The following is an 18657-nucleotide window of genomic DNA, read 5'->3' as shown; positions in this document are numbered from 1 at the left end:
AGAGTCACCAGCTGGTGGGGGGGAGGGGTGAGAAAAACTGGCGGAGATGTCTCAGAATGCCTAACTTCACAGAAGCTGCTTTAGCTAGAGATGAGATGTGAAGTTTCCAGTTTAGATTGTAAGTAAAGGACAGATCGAGGATGTTCAGTGTAGAAGAGGGGGACAGTTGTGTCACTGAAGGAGAGGGGATAGTTGTCTGGAAGGTTGTGTTGAGTTGATAGATGGAGGAATTGAGTTTTTGAGGCATTGAACAATACCAAGTTTGCTCTGCCCCAATCAGAAATTTTAGGAAGATTAGAAGTCAGGCGTTCTGTGGCTTCCCTGCGTGAACTGTTTACTTCCTGAAGGGTTGGATGTCTATGAAAAGACGTGGAAAAATGCAGGGTGATGTCATCAGCGTAGGAGTGGATAGGACAAGAAGTTTGGGTTAGAAGATCATTAATAAATAATAAGAAGAGAGTTGGTGACAGGACAGAACCCTGAGGAACACCACTGTTTATAGGTTTAGGAGAACAGTGACTGTCTACTACAGCAGCAATATAACGGTCAGAAAGGAAACTTGAGATGAAGTTACAGAGAGAAGGATAGAAGCCGTAGGAGGGTAGTTTGGAAATGAAAGCTTTGTGCCAGACTCATTCAAAAGCTTTTGATATGTCCAAGGCAACAGCAAGTTTCACCAAAATCTCTAAAAAAAGATGACGAAGATTTGGTAAGGAAAGTCAGAAGATGACCAGTAGAGTGGCCTTGACGGAACCCATACTGGCGATCAGATAGAAGGTTGTGAAGTGATAGATGTTTAAGAATCTTCCTGTTGAGGATAGATTCAAAAACTTTAGATAGGCAGGAAATTAAAGCAATAGGACTGATGTTTGAGGCATTAAAACTACTACTACTACTACTACTACTACTACTACTACTACTACTACTACTACTACTACTACTACTCACATAGTTTGCTCCTTTAATCCTTTTCTTTTCTTGAATGTGCATATCAGTGTACCCTGTCATGCCTCCCATGCTGTGTAATGCTGCAGTGTTGATTGTGTGTGTTTCTCTCAGGTGGCGCTGTGGATAGCAAGCGGAAGAGACCTTGGGAGACTTCCGTTAATGAGGAGCAACAAGCACACCTCACTGGAGTCTTTCAGGAACCAACAGTCAGGTGAATATTGTGTTATTTGTACTGTTGAGGTCCCCTATCTCTTACTTGTGTGCTTTCAAGATGCAATGCTCAGTTTTTTAATCCTTGACACTGATAACAGTCAAGCTTAGTGGGAGATGTCTTTCACACACTGCTCTGCTTGTTTCCCCCTTGCTACAGCTTAATCTACTTGTTTCCCCTTTGCTACAACTTAATCTGCTTGAGAGAGTTAGAAGGAATGATTTGCAATGATCACTGTAAAATAAGAGGAGAGTTCTGTTATTGTGATGTGCATGTGATAGGTATTGGGTTAAAAAAGATGAGACTAATTTTGGGGAATTCATGGATGTTAGGCCAGGGGAGGGAGTGAAAAGTTTGTGGGAATAAGGGTTTGCATGAGAGGAATTAGTGTGTGTGTGTGTGATGCAGAAATAAGGTCATTCTTCATAAACTATTTTGACCAAGTTACATTATTTATATTTGCAGAGGTTTGTCTTCTGTCTGTGCAATCAAGGCTGATGGTGGTGCCTCATTGCAGGGCCTGATGTGAAGGTGTCTGCAGCCAGTGGTGGGTGTCCTCTCTGCCTGGTGGTGCCTCATTGCAGGGCTGATGTGAAGGTGTCTGCAGCTAGTGTTTGGTGTCCTCTGTGCCTGCCTGGTGGTGCAGCCTGGTGTGTGTTGCCTGCTTCAGTGTAAATCTTGCAAGCTAGATCTGCCAGCTGTCTCCAGTGTAGTATAGTGTAGGGTGCTTTGCTTTGCGTCTTTGGGAATAAATAAATTTGTGACTATCATTCTCATGTGAATTATATAGTTTGATAAAATTACAGAATGTGGTTGTTTAAACTATATATATTTGGTGGTAAACAATTCATGCCCCCTAAGTAAATAAATTAAATAAATAAATAAATTAAATAAATAAATAGGACCTAAAATACTGATACAACACTGATACAATTGATCCCCTCTGGTCAAAAAAAAAAAAAAAAAAGCCAGGATAGGCAAAATAGGCCTAAGTTTAAGATGAAACTTGCACATGGAAGCCCTGTCCGAGCGACTCCCGGAGTCGCTCGGACAGGGCTTCCATGTGCAAATTTCACCTTAAACTTAGCCAAAAATAGGCCAATCCTGGCTTTTCTTTTTTTTTTTTGACCAGAGGGGATCATCAATTGTTTACTAGTATTTTTTGCATCTATTTATTTATTTATTTTATTTAATTAAATTTTTTTATAATCAGGGCTATGAATTTGTTACACCAGAAAGCTTACTTGCAATTTGTAAAACAAGATAGTATATATTGTTTAAAATCACATTGTTAAAGTTTCTGAGGAGGCATATGAATTGTTACACCAGAAAGCTGGTTTATTTGCAACTTAAGGAATTATATACTAATAATTCCTTAAGTATGTATAAGATAATGTTTAATCACTATTGTTTAATCACAAAAGTTTAATAAAATACACACAATTATGATAAAACATGTCATCCTTTGTTTTCCTTGTGTCCGAGAGCTCCTGTGTCAACTTGAGAGACAAGTGTTAAGGACTTCAGCCTTTGCAAGTCCTGAAGGATGCTTGTCACTCCCACCACAGCTTCAAGGAAGGAGTCTTCCTGCTGTTAACTGCTTCACAATATTCCTCCTGCTTAAAATTCTTGCCTTACAATCTTACAACTTGAAAACTCTTGTACCCTTTTGTCGCTGCATTCTTACTGCTGTTAACTGCTTGACAATTCATTCTTCCTGCTTAAAATTCTTGCCTTACAATCTTCTTAACTTGACTCTTCCTTGATTACAATGAAAAACTCCTTGACTCCTCTCGTCAGGCTTACAGGTAGCAAGCAAGACTCAGCCTCACTTCCTGATTAAACTCCTTAACACCTCGTCAGACTTACAGGTAGTGACACTCAGCCTCTCTTCCTGATGAAACTCGACTCCCTAATTGCAATGAATATGTCAGGCCTGATGTGGTAGTGATTCCTGTGGGCTGTTCATAGGATGGTGAAATGAAGACAGCACACGCCACGCCTGCAAGGAAAACAGACCATTAGCTCCTAGACACATGAAGCGTGCGTGGACGTGGACGTGGGCGTGAGTGCGTGCGTGGACGCGGGCGTGAGTGCGTGGAGCGGGCGTGAGTGCGTGGAGGCGGGCGTGAGTGCGTGCGTGGACGCGGGCGTGAGTGCGTGGAGGCGGGCGTGAGTGCGTGCGTGGACGCGGGCGTGAGTGCGTGCGTGGACGCGGGCGTGAGTGCGTGCAGGTGGGCGTGAGTGCGTGGAGCGGGCGTGAGTGCGTGAACGCGGGCGTGTGAGTGCGTGCAGGTGGGCGTGAGTGCGTGCGTGGACGCGGGCGTGAGTGCGTGCGTGGAGGCGGGCGTGAGTGCGTGCGTGGAGGCGGGCGTGAGTACGTGGAGGCGGGCGTGAGTGCGTGCGTGGACGCGGGCGTGAGTGCGTGGAGGCGGGCGTGCGTGCGTGGACGCGGGCGTGAGTGCGTGGAGGCGGGCGTGAGTGCATGCGTGGACGCGGGCGTTTGAGGGCATGGACGCGGGCGTGAGTGTGTGGGCGCGGGCGTGTGAGTACGTGGACGAGGGCGTTTGATGGCGTGGACGCGGGCCTGTGAGGGCGAGGGCGTGAGTGTGTGGGCGCGGGCGTGTGAGAGTGTGGGCGTGGAAATGGGCGTATTTGTGTGATCCTCCTAAAAAAGCTTTAAAATTACGAGTTTGTGAGCCAGGTGACCGAGCACGTGGCGCGCGGGGCATTTAAAGCCCTTTAATAATGGTAAATAAAGGCGATTTAAAAATATGAGGAAGAATGGAATCAACTTGTGGTGCTCACAGAAAACGTAAGACATGTTAAGGAAGACTATGATATTTAATAACTTAATTTTAATCTTAGTCGAAAAGTGTTATTTTTAAGGTATGCCCTCCCCTTAAAGGCGTGTGTGTGTGTGTGTGTGTGTGTGTGCAACAAATATAAACATACATAAAAAGATAATGAATAAATGAAAGTAATGAGCAATGGTACTTAACAAGCCAATTACCACAGCGAACAAGTCAAGGGAACACAAGGCAGCGGACACAGACATACAATCTATCACAGTCTTGCGTATTCATAAATAAACAATCTCGACTTCTCCCTTAATTCTCACCTCAATAAGCTTAGTCACGTCAGATCACCTCGACAAACATGCAACTTTTTACCTAACAAGCTTAATTACGTTGCCTGCAGTCTAATCACTCTTACAGCTTAATCATTCGCCTAATTGTTTCCTCCCGGACATACAAATAGCTTAACATCTGCTCAGCATATTTAATTCTCACCTGATAAGCTTAACTACGTCACCTGAGCAGTGTTATAATCACCATCAGGCCTAATCACACCTAGCCAACCTCACTAGGCCAACCTAATCAGCTCACCTAATCTAACCACTAACAACGTGGCTAGCCTAATCACCACACCTGGGCAGACCTACCCCAATCACACCTAACATAATCCTCACCTATTCAAGCTAATTATTCAGAATCTTATGAGTTACGCATTAATTCCACCCAGTGAGTATTAATTTAACATAATCATTACAAAACTTACCATATCACTCCTTCACCAAGTCCTGCGTCACGCCACGAGACCTCTGCATCTTCACCTCTCTCCGCCGCTGCTGGTAGTGAAGTGAACTGAGCGGGCATGACACGCTGAAAGACTTAACGAACCATATTCTGAAACAGTTAGCTGCATCTCTATAACTAAAGACTCTAATGAAGGTTGTACTGGTTTTTAAAGATATTTTTTCTTATGGTTCTAGTGGCAGATTAATATGTTTGCTATTTTACTAACAGGAGAAACGCATTGGAGGACTTGGTAAGGTTGAGACAGCCAGCAATGAAGGCGTCTCACTCTCGATCCTTCCCCCACAATCTTCTGGCTTCTATATTCGGTTCCATGTAATTAGTTTGGTGTCTTTAAATATGCAAAACGATAAAATAAAGTTGAAATTGTTGTATATACCTTTAAAAGATTAATTATAATAACCATCTTGCTTTATCTAAAGTCTCTATGCATCGTTTTCTAAGATTATAGCTAATTTAAATAAAGTATACTAATCTGAATCTACAAGTTTCGTTTTCTACCTATCGCACTCCGCAGACGCGCTCACACACACACACACACACACACATTCGTTACATTAATGATTGTAGTGAGCCAGAGGCAGTTAAGATACTGACCAAGATGCTATGAAAGAATGAACAGTGCACGAGGTTGGAGTCAATTTTTACCACAATTAAAGGACGCAGTATGATGTTGCACAAACCACGGGTGATATAATGACAAGAAAAATATAAACCATTGCGTAGTTAAGGTAATTATGAGTGACATAATTACTGGAATCCATACATACGACATATTTCGTAATTATTTGCAACATAGGCAGTCACTGTACGGTTATCAGTACAAACAGAAGCCTCACCAATGAACAAAATCCATTTCGCTACATTTAAAAGACCATGAATGATTTCAAGAGCAGCACTTGTAGGACTATAATACTGAGTATAATATTTGTCCTAAGTCTTTTATTCTTGAACTGACCGGTGAAGTGATGTCACTTTTCAAATTGTTTCGGACGGTATCAACATCTGCATTTGCAAGCTATTAATAATCGTTTTTATAACATTTGTATTACCTAGAGATATTTAGAAATACTATTACTAAGAAATGTTTAGAAACATCCCATTAAAAAGGCATTTTCAAAAAGAATTTAGGTAGAAGCCTAGTTTAGCCTACTCCAGCTGTCTCGGATAAAAACTCTTCCTTGTTGTATTCCTAAGAAGTGTATAACCGTATATTACCTAGAGATATTTAGAAGAAGCATAGTTGAAATGGTAATACCAAGAAATATGTAGAAAAAGCCTATTACAGCCTACTGGAGTTAGTGTGTGGTGTGACGAGGGCCAGCCAGCCATGGAGCCGTGTGTAACATGGTGTTGTGCGGGAAGCGACTGGGCCTGTATCCTCATCAGCTGTTAAGTGCAGCTGTTAACTTTTACACTCAAAGTGAAAAGTTACTGTTAGCTAAAAGTAAACCCTATTCTCATCAACTTTCAGTGTTCAGTGTAACAAACAGCTGGCTGCTTTCATAGTGGAATGGTTGCTAAGGACGCTCTGCTTCATAACCTTGGCGCCGAAATTAATTGAAAATCATTTCACTACAGAAATGAAGAAATGTAGCTTTCCAGATAAGAATAATTATCAAAATGATAACTAAAACACGTAACAGTTGCTAAAGAGTAAAGAAAGTGTCAAATAATTGTAAAAACCGGGGAATGAGTATCGGCCAGTCAGTGTCAGCTGACTGTGTGGCTTCAGGCGACTCTTGGAGGAAGTATGCACTGTCTTTCTTTCACTGTGCCCACTTCCTCAAGGACAAAGGGGCGACTTGCAGTGGAGAACGAGGAGGAAAGTTAACTATAGGCAGATAATAATACCTTACTCCGTGTTCACACTATTTATAACAAGGACGGACACCATCTGTGGCTGCTATGGCGAATACCTTTATGTTGATCATTACAATGAACTCACTGGCAGGCATTCCTGTGTGATACTTTGCTTATGATTATGTTATTATGCATCATAATACTGAGCCTTTTAAGATTCTTACATTATCCAACAATCTAGTCCATGACAAGGAAAGGTCACTTGAGTAAGAAACATAGTTAATACGATGTGTGTGTGTGTGTATAATGTTTTAATTCACTTTCATCTGCTGCAGCCTCTGCCGAGACAGCCAGACGTCACCCTACGGAGCGAGCTCAGAGCTCATTATTTCCGGTCTTTGGGTAGGTCTGAGACCACTCACACACCACACACCAGGAAAGCGAGGTCACAACTCCTCGACTTGCATCCCGCACTTACTCACTGCACGTGAAAAGAGACACACCCAAATTATCTCCGCCCGGCCAAGGAATCGAACCCCGGTCCTCTGGCTTGTGAAGCCAGCGCACTAACCAATGCGCCACCGAGCCGTGTGTGTGTGTGTGTGTGTGTGTGTGTGAGTGTGTGTGTGTGTGTGTTGTACCTTTATGTAGATGTTTTCAATGTAAACACGGCTAAGTAATTCTTGGCACAGCACCCATTGTAATGATACAAAATCATCGTGACTCTGGTGTGTACATCTATCCATCTATCCCGTGTGCCCTAACCTTTCTCAGGAGCCTTTGATGGGGTACCTTGTCAAATGCTTTACTAAAGTCCAGATATAAGATATAACTATCATCATTATCTACTGCCTCATACACCTTACTGTAAAAACTTAACAAGTTTGTCAGGCAAGACTTCCCCTTCGTTGAAGCCATGCTGTGACTGATTTATCAAGTTGTTTGTCTAAGTGTTCCCTAATGTTCCTCGCTATTATTGACTCTAACATTTTACCTACAACTGAAGTTAAGCTGACAGGTCTATAATTAGACGCTAAAGTTTTATCTCCTTTCTTAAAGATGGGTACTACATTAGCCTGCCTCCACATTACTGGTACCTCACCCGACTCCAGTGATTTCCTAAAGACAGAAACTAACGGCTCACTAATAATCTCTTTACATTCCTTAAGTACTCTGGGATATATTTCATCAGGTCCTGGTGTCTTAAACTTTTTTAGCCTATCTCCTGTTCCACTATCTCCCTGGTTATGGAAATATCTGTCGGCTTCTCATCTGCTCTAAACACCTGTTCACTATCTGGCATATCCTGCATGTTTTCCTGGGCGAAGACAGTTAAAAAAATAATCATTCAGAGGTTTACTTATTTCCTCCCAGAACTAACCAGCTCCCCATCTGCTGCCTTTAATGGACCTACAGTGTCCTTATTCTTATACGTGTTTTATTTATCATTTTGATAATTATTCTTATCTGGAAAGCTACATTTCTTCATTTCTGTAGTGAAATGATTTTCAATTAATTTCGGCGCCAAGGTTATAAAGCAGAGCGTCCTTCTCTCTCTCTCTCTCTGAAAGGGACAAGATATTTCCTTTCCCAATCACTTTCAGGAGAGAGAGATTATTATATATTATTATAGTTTATTGACAGAATTTTGCGATTACAAGAAGCTTAAAGTAAAAATCATTTCACTAAAATCATTATATCATATAAAAAGAGCTACAAATAAAAATCCTGTCCAGATAAAATTAACCAATTCACATTGCAAAAACAAGAGAGAGAGAGAGAGAGAGAGAGAGAGAGAGAGAGAGAGAGAGAGAGAGAGAGAGAGAGAGAGAGAGGAGGAAAGAATAAGTTACCATTATTATTGTTATTGTTGTTGTTATTATTATTATTATTATATTATTATTATTATTATTATTATTATCATTATTATTATTATTATTATTATTATTATTATTATTATTATTATTATTATTATTATTATTATTATTATTATTATCATTATTATTATTATTATTATCATTATTATTATTATTATTATTATTATTATTATCATCATCATTATTATTATTATTATTATCATTATTATCATTACCAGTCAACTTTTATTCTCTCTCTCTCTCTCTCTCCGAAAAAAAATGATAACAACAACAAACACACAGATATACTACTACTACTACTACTACTACTACTACTACCAGTACCACTACAACTCCTCCTCCTCCTCCTCCCCTCCCATACCCTGTATCTCCATCAAAACACACACGCACACACGCACACCCTTACCACCACCACCCTCTCCCTCTCTCTCCCTCTCTCTCTCTCACCTGGTGCAGCGCGGCGTTGATGGCAGCCGGCATATGGGCGGGGAGGGTGGGGGCGCCTGTGTTCTTCTAAAGTGCACATGGCAGGCAATTGCAAACTGCAGCAGAGCCATGAACACGTATACCATGCAAATATCGACGTTATTGATGTAATAAACTAGAGGGTTGGGGGGTATTTGTGGGTGTTTGCAGGTGTTTGGGGGTGTTTGGGGATTTACTGAGGTGTATTTGTGGTGTGTAGGTGTGTGGGGGTGGGTTAGGGGGAAGGTGAAGTGGGTGTAAGAGGAGAAAGAGGAGGAGAACGAGGAAGAGCAGAAAGAGGAGTATTAGTAGTAGTAGTAGTAGTAGTAGTAGCAGCAGTAGTAGTAGTAGTAGTAGTAGTAGTAGTAGTAGTAGTAGTAGTAGCAGTAGCAGCACCACCATCACCACCACCACCACCACAATCACCACCATCCACCAGGAGACGAGAAAAGAAAACGAGAGAACAAGATACATTAGTTACCATTAGAAAAATCCTGAAAATCTTTAAGAAAAAGCTAATTATTAACTCTACGGGACTTACTTATCACATTTCACCACATCAGACAGTAGAATAAACACCAGCACATCATATACACATAAGGAGAACCCGAAATATACACACGTTTACCGCTACGGAGAAAAAATAATCAAAAAATTAATGTACGTAAAAGTCTACGGCAAACACACCCCGCATTTCACTATCTCCGCTCAAAGAATCTCTGTTTTGACTAACCTGGTGGCAAATTTTTTGGTGGATTGCGAGTACTGGGTGGCCAATGTGAGGATTGAGGTCACTCCTAGGGTCACACGTGCTGTAGGGGAGGTCATGGGAGGTCGTGTCAGGTTAGGCTACATTAGGCTAAGAGGAAAAGGGAGGAAAAAAAGAGAACAGAGAAAAAAACAAAAAAACAGAATAGCACAAGGAAATGAAGGATGAGGAAGAGAGAAGAGAAGCAGAACAAGAAGAATAATAACGAGAACAAGAAGAATAAGAATAATAATAAGAAGAAGCAAAACAATGACAAGAACGAGAACAAGAAGAAGAACGAGAAAAAGAAAAAGAAAACCAAGAACAAGAACGAGAGGAAGAGGAAGAAAAAAAACAGAAGAAGAATAGGAAGAAAAAAAGAAAAAAAGAAAAAAAACAAACAAAAAGAAGAAGAAAAAATATATAGATAAAAAAAAAAAAAAATAACAGAAACGAGAAAAATAAGACGAAGAAGAAGAAGCAAGACAATTACAACACCTCCACCACCACCACCACCACCACCTACGTAAGGCAATACAGAAGCTCTTTCAGGACAAAATAACAGTGAGGGCCCAGCAACAACACTGCCTTCACACACGGGATCTCAGCTGTGTGTGTGTGGGCGTGGGTGTGGGTGTGGGTGGGTGTAGGGGGCTGTGGGATGAGGTAGGGGTGTGTTTTGGGTGTGTTGGGGTGACGTATGGGGGGGTGTTTGGGTGTTTTGGGAGGGGAGAGGGTGTGTGTGTAGGGGGAGGGGGAAAGGAGGTGGGAGAGAAAATTATTATTATTATTATTATTATTATTATTATTATTATTATTATTATTATTAATGGGTGTAGGGGGGTGTGGTATTATTGTTATTATTATTATTATTATTATTATTATTACTATTTTGTCTTATTTTTGTTTTCTTTGTTATTTCAGCTATTTTTGTTATTTTATTTATTCCTTTAATCTGCCAGGAAAAGTAATTATTTTTATTTTTTCACTTAATTTGTAACAAGGAAAGTCATTAAGACAAAATAATAATAATAATAATAATAATAATAATAATAATAATAATAATAATAATAATAATAATTATAATTCTGAACTTGAAAATATAAGAGAGAGAGAGAGAGAGAGAGAGAGAGAGAGAGAGAGAGAGAGAGAGAGAGAGAGAGAGAGAGAGAGAGAGAGAGAGAGAGAGAGAGAGAGAGAGAGAGAGAGAGAGAGAGAGAGAGAGAGAGAGAGAGAGAGAGAGAGAGAGAGAGAGAGAGAGAGAGAGAGAGAGAGAGAGAGAGAGAGAGAGAGAGAGAGAGAGAGAGAGAGAGAGAGAGCCATTTTAACCTCGAATTACATACAATACATACATACATATTGTCTCCTTGCAATAATTATAATAGTCTTCCTGGCTTAATTTTTGTTTATTCATTATTCCTTCTGTGTTTATTAATTATTTGTCATTTGTCTAATTCCTTGTTTTATTTAGCCTCGGTATTTAACTAAGCATTTTTTTTTTTTTTCACTTTCTGACTGCGGCCCTTGCAATGAACGGCTTAATTGTTTATTTACTGTTTCTTACGTGTTTATTGATTATTATATGTGAGTTATTTATTTGATATTCATGATTTTTTTTTTAACTTCGTATTTCTTTATATGATAGTTTTATCTTTTCGTGTTTTCTGGCTTAAGTTTTGTTTATTACTCCTTGTTTGTGTTATTAGGTGTGTCATTAATTATTTGTCTTATTTCTCGTAGTTTAATGGATTTTTTAGCACTTTAATTATTAGAGTTCCTCACCAGTCATTTTATTCGAGAGAGAGAGAGAGAGAGAGAGAGAGAGAGAGAGAGAGAGAGAGAGAGAGAGAGAGAGAGAGAGAGAGAGAGAGAGAGAGAGAGAGAGAGAGTCTAAATGAATGATAAAAAAAATAATAATCAGTTACAGTATTTTATTTATAAACAAGAACAATTCATGATAATAATAATAATAATAATAATAATAATATTTAAATACAAGGAGGAAAATGTGTAATAATAATAATAATAATAATAATAATAATAATAATAATAATAATAATAATAATAATAATAACAATAACTGCTTTTATCTTACTCACACAGATAAATAGTTTTATAAATAGTTTATTGACCATAAACATTGTGTACATACACACAAAATTAAATAGAACAGATAAAAATTTCAAAATGTAGTCAGTGACACACAGAAGACTGGTGACAAAACCTACTAAAGCCCATTAAATGATTGGGTGTCTCAAGTTTCCACATCATCAGTGGAACACTGCTTCTGAGCACTCAGGGATGGACAAGCTTTTCATGGCTTGTGTGAATGGAGACAAGACGTGTAGGGGATTTATTTGTTCTGTTTTTTCTTGTCCTACTCTCTCTTCCTCCCTCTTGACTCTTCCTTTGCTTCATCCTACTCTTTCTCTTGCTCATTCTTTCTCTCTCTCTCTCTCTCTGGACTTTTCAGACATAGCTCCTTATGATTTTTTGGCAATCCCAAACCTGTTGACAGTATCCTTATCTGAGAGCCAAGGAGACCATGCAGAATGTGGCAGCATACCTATCATTGGTTGCAGAAGCGTTTGAGCAGTGGAGTGATGGATGATTGTAGGAATGTGGTGGCACTGCTATCCACCATGACATTCATCCACATAACAGAACCATCTCACATGGTGCATTCAGCCTCAGGGAGAGGAACCTCTGTAGCCTTGGGCAGTAGCCCTTGGTCAGGTTTGCTCCAGAGTCAAACCTGCTTACCATCCGAGAATACCTTGGGGAGGAATGAGGAAGCCTTTTGCTCTGAGAACCCATGAAAATTGTTCAACCCTATAAGGGAAAAATATGAATGTTGAACAAATTGATGAGAAATGGAAGGATTAATGGGCTAAGTGTGTTGGATTACAGAGGGCTTTTCTTTGAAGGACATTTTGAATGATACCATAATTTTGGCCCTTAGCCCAAGGTTGGATACTTCTGAACCGTTCTTGCATTTTTAAGCTAAGTAATATAAAATGCTCAATTAACAAAGGAAGGATAATGAAAAGATAAAACAAATCAGGAATTATATCAATTCATAGCTTTATCATAGTTCTAAGTCATAAATACTACAAAAATTAGTCAATCTCTTCAGAAATAATTATAAGATAAGCTTTAATAATAAAAAGTATGTATAAATAGATGAAATGTTGTCACCTTCACCAATGCCGGCTTCTTGTTATTCAGCACATGCTTGTGCTTCCTGAACACCGGTCTCATACTGGATAGAGACAGTAATGTATGGAGGTTTGATGCAATACAACATTTTATATAAGGATAAAAACTTGCATAAACTTCCTGTTTGTGTTTTTCTACTAAGGTGCAATTGTTAGGTGAGCATTTGCAACTTCCTACACTTAAACCATAACATCCCTACTACAGTGGCTCAGAGCCACACCATCACTTGTTGCTTGTCCACTAGTAAATAATGAAGACTGCAACCCTCATGCCAGCTACACTATACAAGTATTTACAAATTAATGGTTGGATTTTCAAAAGATCTCTGATACAAGAAAGCTTATAAATATTGTGAAAGCTTCTAGTCAATGTTATATCATTTGCTTCAACAGAGGAAGAATAATTCAATCTTCCTGAATATTACAAATGAGATTTTATCAGCATTAACTTAACCATGTCATTCTAAATTATTCTACCTAGTTTCCAGGGACTTTAGCAGTGAGTAGCTTAACCAGCACACAGGAAAGACAGTGGGAAATTAAGATATAACAGGGGTGGCCAAAGGAGGTAGTCCAGCCATCTCCATACTCAGGTATTTTGGTTTGTGTGCCATTGGGATGAAATCAGAAAGTGATGCGCATACATTTTAGTAAGATTTAAGAGAAGTTAGTGTTTGACATCACAAGTTTTTTGGGCCAAGACTATTTGCATTAAGGAAGCACCACATTGCTATTTTTAAATGTTGATCGCCCACGTAGCAAGATTGCACATCAACAAGAAGGTAACCTGAAAGTAAAGTTGAAATTAACAACATATACTGTGTGATTGTGACTAAGTACAAAATTGAAATGTGATTGGAGAAGGATAAAAGTTTTTAATTTGTTTCAGGCAAGAGGTGTGGTTAAGGAAATAGTGAGTCTGTAGGCTGTAGAGAGAGAGAGAGAGAGAGAGAGAGAGAGAGAGAGAGAGAGAGAGAGAGAGAGAGAGAGAGAGAGAGAGAGAGAGAGAGAGAGAGAGAGAGAGAGAGAGAGAGAGAGAGAGAGAGAGAGAGAGAGAGAGAGAGAGAGAGAGAGAGAGAGAGAGAGAGAGAGAGAGAGAGAGAGAGAGAGAGAGAGAGAGAGAGAGAGAGAGAGAGAGAGAGAGAGAGAGAGAGAGAGAGAGAGAGAGAGAGAGAGAGAGAGAGAGAGAGAGAGAGAGAGAGAGAGAGAGAGAGAGAGAGAGAGAGAGAGAGAGATTTCCATGTGAGAGTGTGGTTTTTAAGTATGCTATAGAGGACACACTTATTCATTCACTACACCCCACAAACTTGCAATGTCCCCATAGCATAGTTACAGACAACATCCTCTCATATATAAGTCGGTGTCAATCTTTCTCTGATGTACTCCAGCCCAGAGACCCACAGCAGCATTAAGAGTGGAGAGAGAGAGAGAAGAGAAGACACACAGAATGGATGAATAGAGATGCTGTGGTTTGTAAAAATATGGTGTAAGGTCTGTTGGCTTTGGTGGGAATGGTTTTCCAATCATTCCTCTCTTGCACAACCATTTTGCTTCATAAACAGGCATCTCTCTTTCATCTTCCCACCAAACACTGTTATTCCACCTTATATTTATGTATTTGCATGCTTATCTTCTCAAATTGTTCCCCTTCCATTCTCTCCGCATGTCCGACTCTCTCCTTTCTGTGGTTGATCACTCACTCTGCTGTTCCTCCACATTCATGACTATATACTCGTATGATGCACATGTGCTTTATAATCAATCAAATGTTTCACGTAGATGATGTTTTCATTCACACACAGTTCCCCCTCCTCCCTGTTTCATTCATTGCCATTTTGCTCTCTCTCTCTCTCTCTCTCTCTCTCTCTCTCTCTCTCTCTCTCTCTCTCTCTCTCTCTCTCTCTCTCTCTCTCTCTCTCTCTCTGTGTGTGTGTGTGTGTGTGTGTGTGTGTGTGTGTGTGTGTGTGTGTGTGTGTGTGTGTGTAAGAGCTCAGAGCTCATGGTGACTGATCTTTGGGTAGGACTGAGGCCAATGACACACCACACACCAGGGCAGCGAAGTCATATCACCTCGGGTTACATCCTGTACCTACACATTAAGAGGCTACACATTAAGAGGGCTACACATTAAGAGGCTTGTCCATCTGCCTCACCGTGCCCGGGATTCGAACCTGGGCCTTCTTGGTTGTGAGCCGAGCATGCTAACCACTACACTACGTGGTGTGTAAGTGTGTGTGTGTGTGTGTGTGTGTGTGTAATGATGCAGCTGGGAAGGTCGTCTTATGACAATTATTGATGAATGAAGGTAAAGGATGCGTGTCTATTACTTCTCTTTGTGTGTGTGTGTGTGTGTGTGTGTGTGTGTGTGTGTGTGTGTGTGTGTGTGTGTACATAACACACACACATACACACACACTTAAAAAAGTAGTAATGACATGCGCATCCATTACCTTCATTTGTCAATAATTATTATAAGGCAACCTTCTCAGCTGCATCAGCGCACACACACACACACACACACACACACACACACACATAACTGACTGTCTTCAGCCTCTCTCTCACCGCCGCAATGTTGCATCTCTAGCTGTCTTCTACCGCTATTTTCATGCTAACTGCTCTTCTGATCTTGCTAACTGCATGCTTCCCCTCCTTCCACGGCCTCGCTGCACAAGATTTTCTTCTTTCTCTCACCCCTATTCTGTTCACTTCTCTAATGCAAGAGTTAACAAGTATTCTCAATCATTCATCCCTTTCTCTGGTAATCTCTGGAACTCCCTGCCTGCTTCTGTATTTCCACCTTCCTATGACTTGAATTCCTTCAACAGGGAGGTTTCAAGACACTTATTCATCAACTTTTGACCACTGCTTTGACCCTTTTATGGGACTGCCATTTCAGTGGGCATATTTTTTTATTGGATTTTTGTTGCCCTTGGCCAGTGTCACTCATACATAAAACACACACACACACACACACACACACACACACACACACACACACACACACACACACACACACACACACACAGAAATTATATTAGAAATTATTAGAAATTAGATAAGTTACCACTCACGAGCCTACGCGACGCCATGTATGTGAGCAACGCATGTTTTTAAGCATCTGGAGCAAAGTGGTTAAAGGAAAACTTTTTGACTTGAAATGTAATTAGATTCATCAGTTATTTTTCTGGCTGACATTGTTTTTGGAAGGTGGCACTTAAAAGATATGTGAATGCTGTACGAGTATCTAGATATGAACAAACATTCACAAATACTCATTCCATTATGTGTCTGTCATTAGGCCCTCAAATAAACAACAAATTAAGTGAGAAGTTACCATCTCCCTTCCTGGCTTGCGCTCCAGTTGCTCTGAGTTGTAGCAGCAGTGACGTGTGGCACCCAGGATGAAGGTGGTCTGCAGGGTGGTCTGTGTCAGGGGGATGATGGCAGACAACAGCAGCAGCACCGTGACAGCTCAAGCATCCTGTTGAAATTATCACTTTTTAAATGCTGAAAAGTGAAGGAAAAACCTGTCTCCATGGAATGTGGAAGTACACAACAACAACTCTGAAAGATTTCTTACAATAATAAGTCATCATTCATTGTATCCTTTTTTGTTGGCCACAAGATTATGATACAAATTTTCCATAGACATCTGCAAATTGGTACCTCTAGCTGTTATTAAATATGATATTAAGTTTGATGAATGTATTTATTTCATTATACATGAAAGTTGTTGATTGCAAAAAAAAATAATAACCAAAATATATTTTGACTTTTACTTTACAATGCCTTAACTGTTTGCTTTTAAAAAAATATGTAGATTTATTTTCTCATTTTAAAACTTATAGTCTAGACAACTAACTGGCCTTAAATTTTTCTGATATACAAATAAAGTAACAAAGAGAGCACATTTCACTAACACTCATGGTGAAGTGTCCACCAATGATGGTGAAGGAGGTACACATGTAAACTCCAGTCTGACCAATGAGCAACACAATTTGTCCAGCTGCATGTCTCCATCGGGCACAAACTCCACTTCCCGCATCTGTATCATGCCCACCACCACCGTCACCATGGCAACACTGAAAAATGGAATCTTATCATTCACAGTTACAAAAAATATACTCCCATATATATATATATATATATATATATATATATATATATATATATATATATATATATATATATATATATATATATGGATTACTATTCCCAACGTTAAAAATTCTTTAGCTAATCTTACTTTGATATTTTGCATCCAATATTAACTACAATTTTTTCCTATGACATTTTCCAACTACACTTCACCTAATCTAACTTAACCTCACCTCCTCTCATCTAACCTACTCATTCCTCACCTAATCTAACTTAACTTCTTCACTTATGCTAGTTTAACCTAATGCAACCTTTGCTAACTCAATTACCTTAACTAACCTAATTAATCTGCTATAACTTAACATGATCTAACGTAACCTATGTCATCCAAATCTTACTTTAATCTAATCTAATCTAACCTATGCAAGTTAATGTAAATTCATCTAATATAACCTAAACTATGCTAGTCTAACCTATCCTTAACTTACCTAACCTAACACACTATCTTAACCTAACCTCACCTCATCTTTTACACAGCCAAACCTTACTTAACCTTACAATCTAACACACTTCAACTTACGTGGCCTAACCTAACATCACCTATTCTTAACTAACCTCACCTAAACCTTACCGACACTAACTTAAAACCTACCTATGCTTACATCACTTCTATATCCTCATCCTCCTTCTCTTCCTCTTCCCTAACACAGTGACTCAGCGAAGCCGTCAAGAAAACACGTAATTTCTGAATACTATCTTTAAGAGGTCCACCCAGTCAGCCCTCTTCCTCCTCCTCCTCTTTCCTGACCCCCATCCTCCCTTCTTTACTCACGTGTCTCTCCCTCCCTACACACACACACACACACACACACACACACATACACACAGAGCGGGTCTCACAATGGTAATACACACATACATACGGACACTGACCCACCACACACACCCAGTCACCCACACCCACCCACATACATGTACACACGGACGCACACAGCCTGTCACCCTTACGTCAAACAGATTACACCCTTCTTCTCCCTGTCACTCATCCATCACACATCCCAGTCTCTCTCTCATCTTCTACTCTGTTAAATAACCAGTTAACACTCCCAGCCTACTCCCAGTCCCCCTAGCCGGCCGGTTACTCTCTCATTAGGAGCATGACCCTAAAAGAATAAGTGACATGGGGCGGCGGTCAGAGAGAGGTAGCCTGGTCTGCCTACGGGAATCGAAAGCGTTTGTTTGGGTACGGTTTAAAGGGACGAAGGTTTAAAGGGACAGTCTCTGCGCGAGTGTGTTTGGTCAAATGCTGAATACTCACGCCTGGTTCGTCATATAGCCACATGGACAGGCACAGATCACTCCTCCACGACACACACATAAACAAACACACAAAAACACTAACTAGTAACTGTACCTTTAGTTTCGTCTGCTCTCAAAATATTCCTCCATTACTAATGTAACCCACATTCCCTAGTGGTATACTTTCCTCGGAACACCCATATTTTTAAGAGCTTTTTATCCACCATATATGTCTCGGTTAACTCTCATCTTAGCTGGAAATTAAACTATATTGTATCAGTGTGGCCATCTTGAGGTCCCGGATGAAATGGCGAGCTGGGATTGGCTATTCACGACCCGTTGTCATGGTGATGGTGGATGCCATTCACTTGACAGCTCATATTTTCTC

General features: G+C 40.1%; 1 protein-coding gene and 2 long non-coding RNA genes across 10 annotated transcripts in view; 1 reads left to right on the top strand and 2 right to left on the bottom strand.

Annotated features, from left to right (window-relative positions):
- LOC135105894 (valine--tRNA ligase-like) overlaps positions 1-16638 on the top strand; it is a 30376-nt gene extending 13738 nt beyond the window's left edge. For 5 of the 6 annotated variants that reach the window (XM_064014590.1, XM_064014580.1, XM_064014554.1 and 2 more), the window contains 2 exons: positions 1060-1159; positions 1677-1717. The gene's annotated coding sequence lies outside the window, so the exon portion shown is untranslated. Of the gene's footprint in view, positions 1-1059; positions 1160-1676; positions 1718-16170 lie in introns of those variants that run through there. The other variant, XM_064014563.1, reaches the window with a different exon arrangement.
- On the bottom strand, positions 2542-7893 carry LOC135105883 (uncharacterized). The gene is made up of 2 exons (XR_010271036.1): positions 4721-7893; positions 2542-3161 (listed from the first exon to the last, which is right to left on the bottom strand). It is a non-coding gene; the product is annotated as an uncharacterized LOC135105883 (long non-coding RNA).
- On the bottom strand, positions 11569-18539 carry LOC135105910 (uncharacterized). Of its 3 annotated transcripts, none has more exons than XR_010271050.1 (4): positions 18385-18539; positions 16793-16954; positions 16207-16353; positions 11569-13656 (listed from the first exon to the last, which is right to left on the bottom strand). It is a non-coding gene; the product is annotated as an uncharacterized LOC135105910 (long non-coding RNA). The 3 variants fall into 3 exon arrangements; XR_010271048.1 differs by having other exon boundaries at positions 18289-18397; XR_010271053.1 differs by lacking the exon at positions 18385-18539 and adding an exon at positions 17623-17637.
- Between the last annotated feature and the right edge of the window lie 118 nt (positions 18540-18657).

The sequence above is a fragment of the Scylla paramamosain genome, chromosome 1, assembly GCF_035594125.1.
Source record: "Scylla paramamosain isolate STU-SP2022 chromosome 1, ASM3559412v1, whole genome shotgun sequence".
Lineage (NCBI taxonomy): Eukaryota > Metazoa > Arthropoda > Malacostraca > Decapoda > Portunidae > Scylla > Scylla paramamosain.
This window is presented reverse-complemented; position numbering and strand designations above follow the sequence as displayed.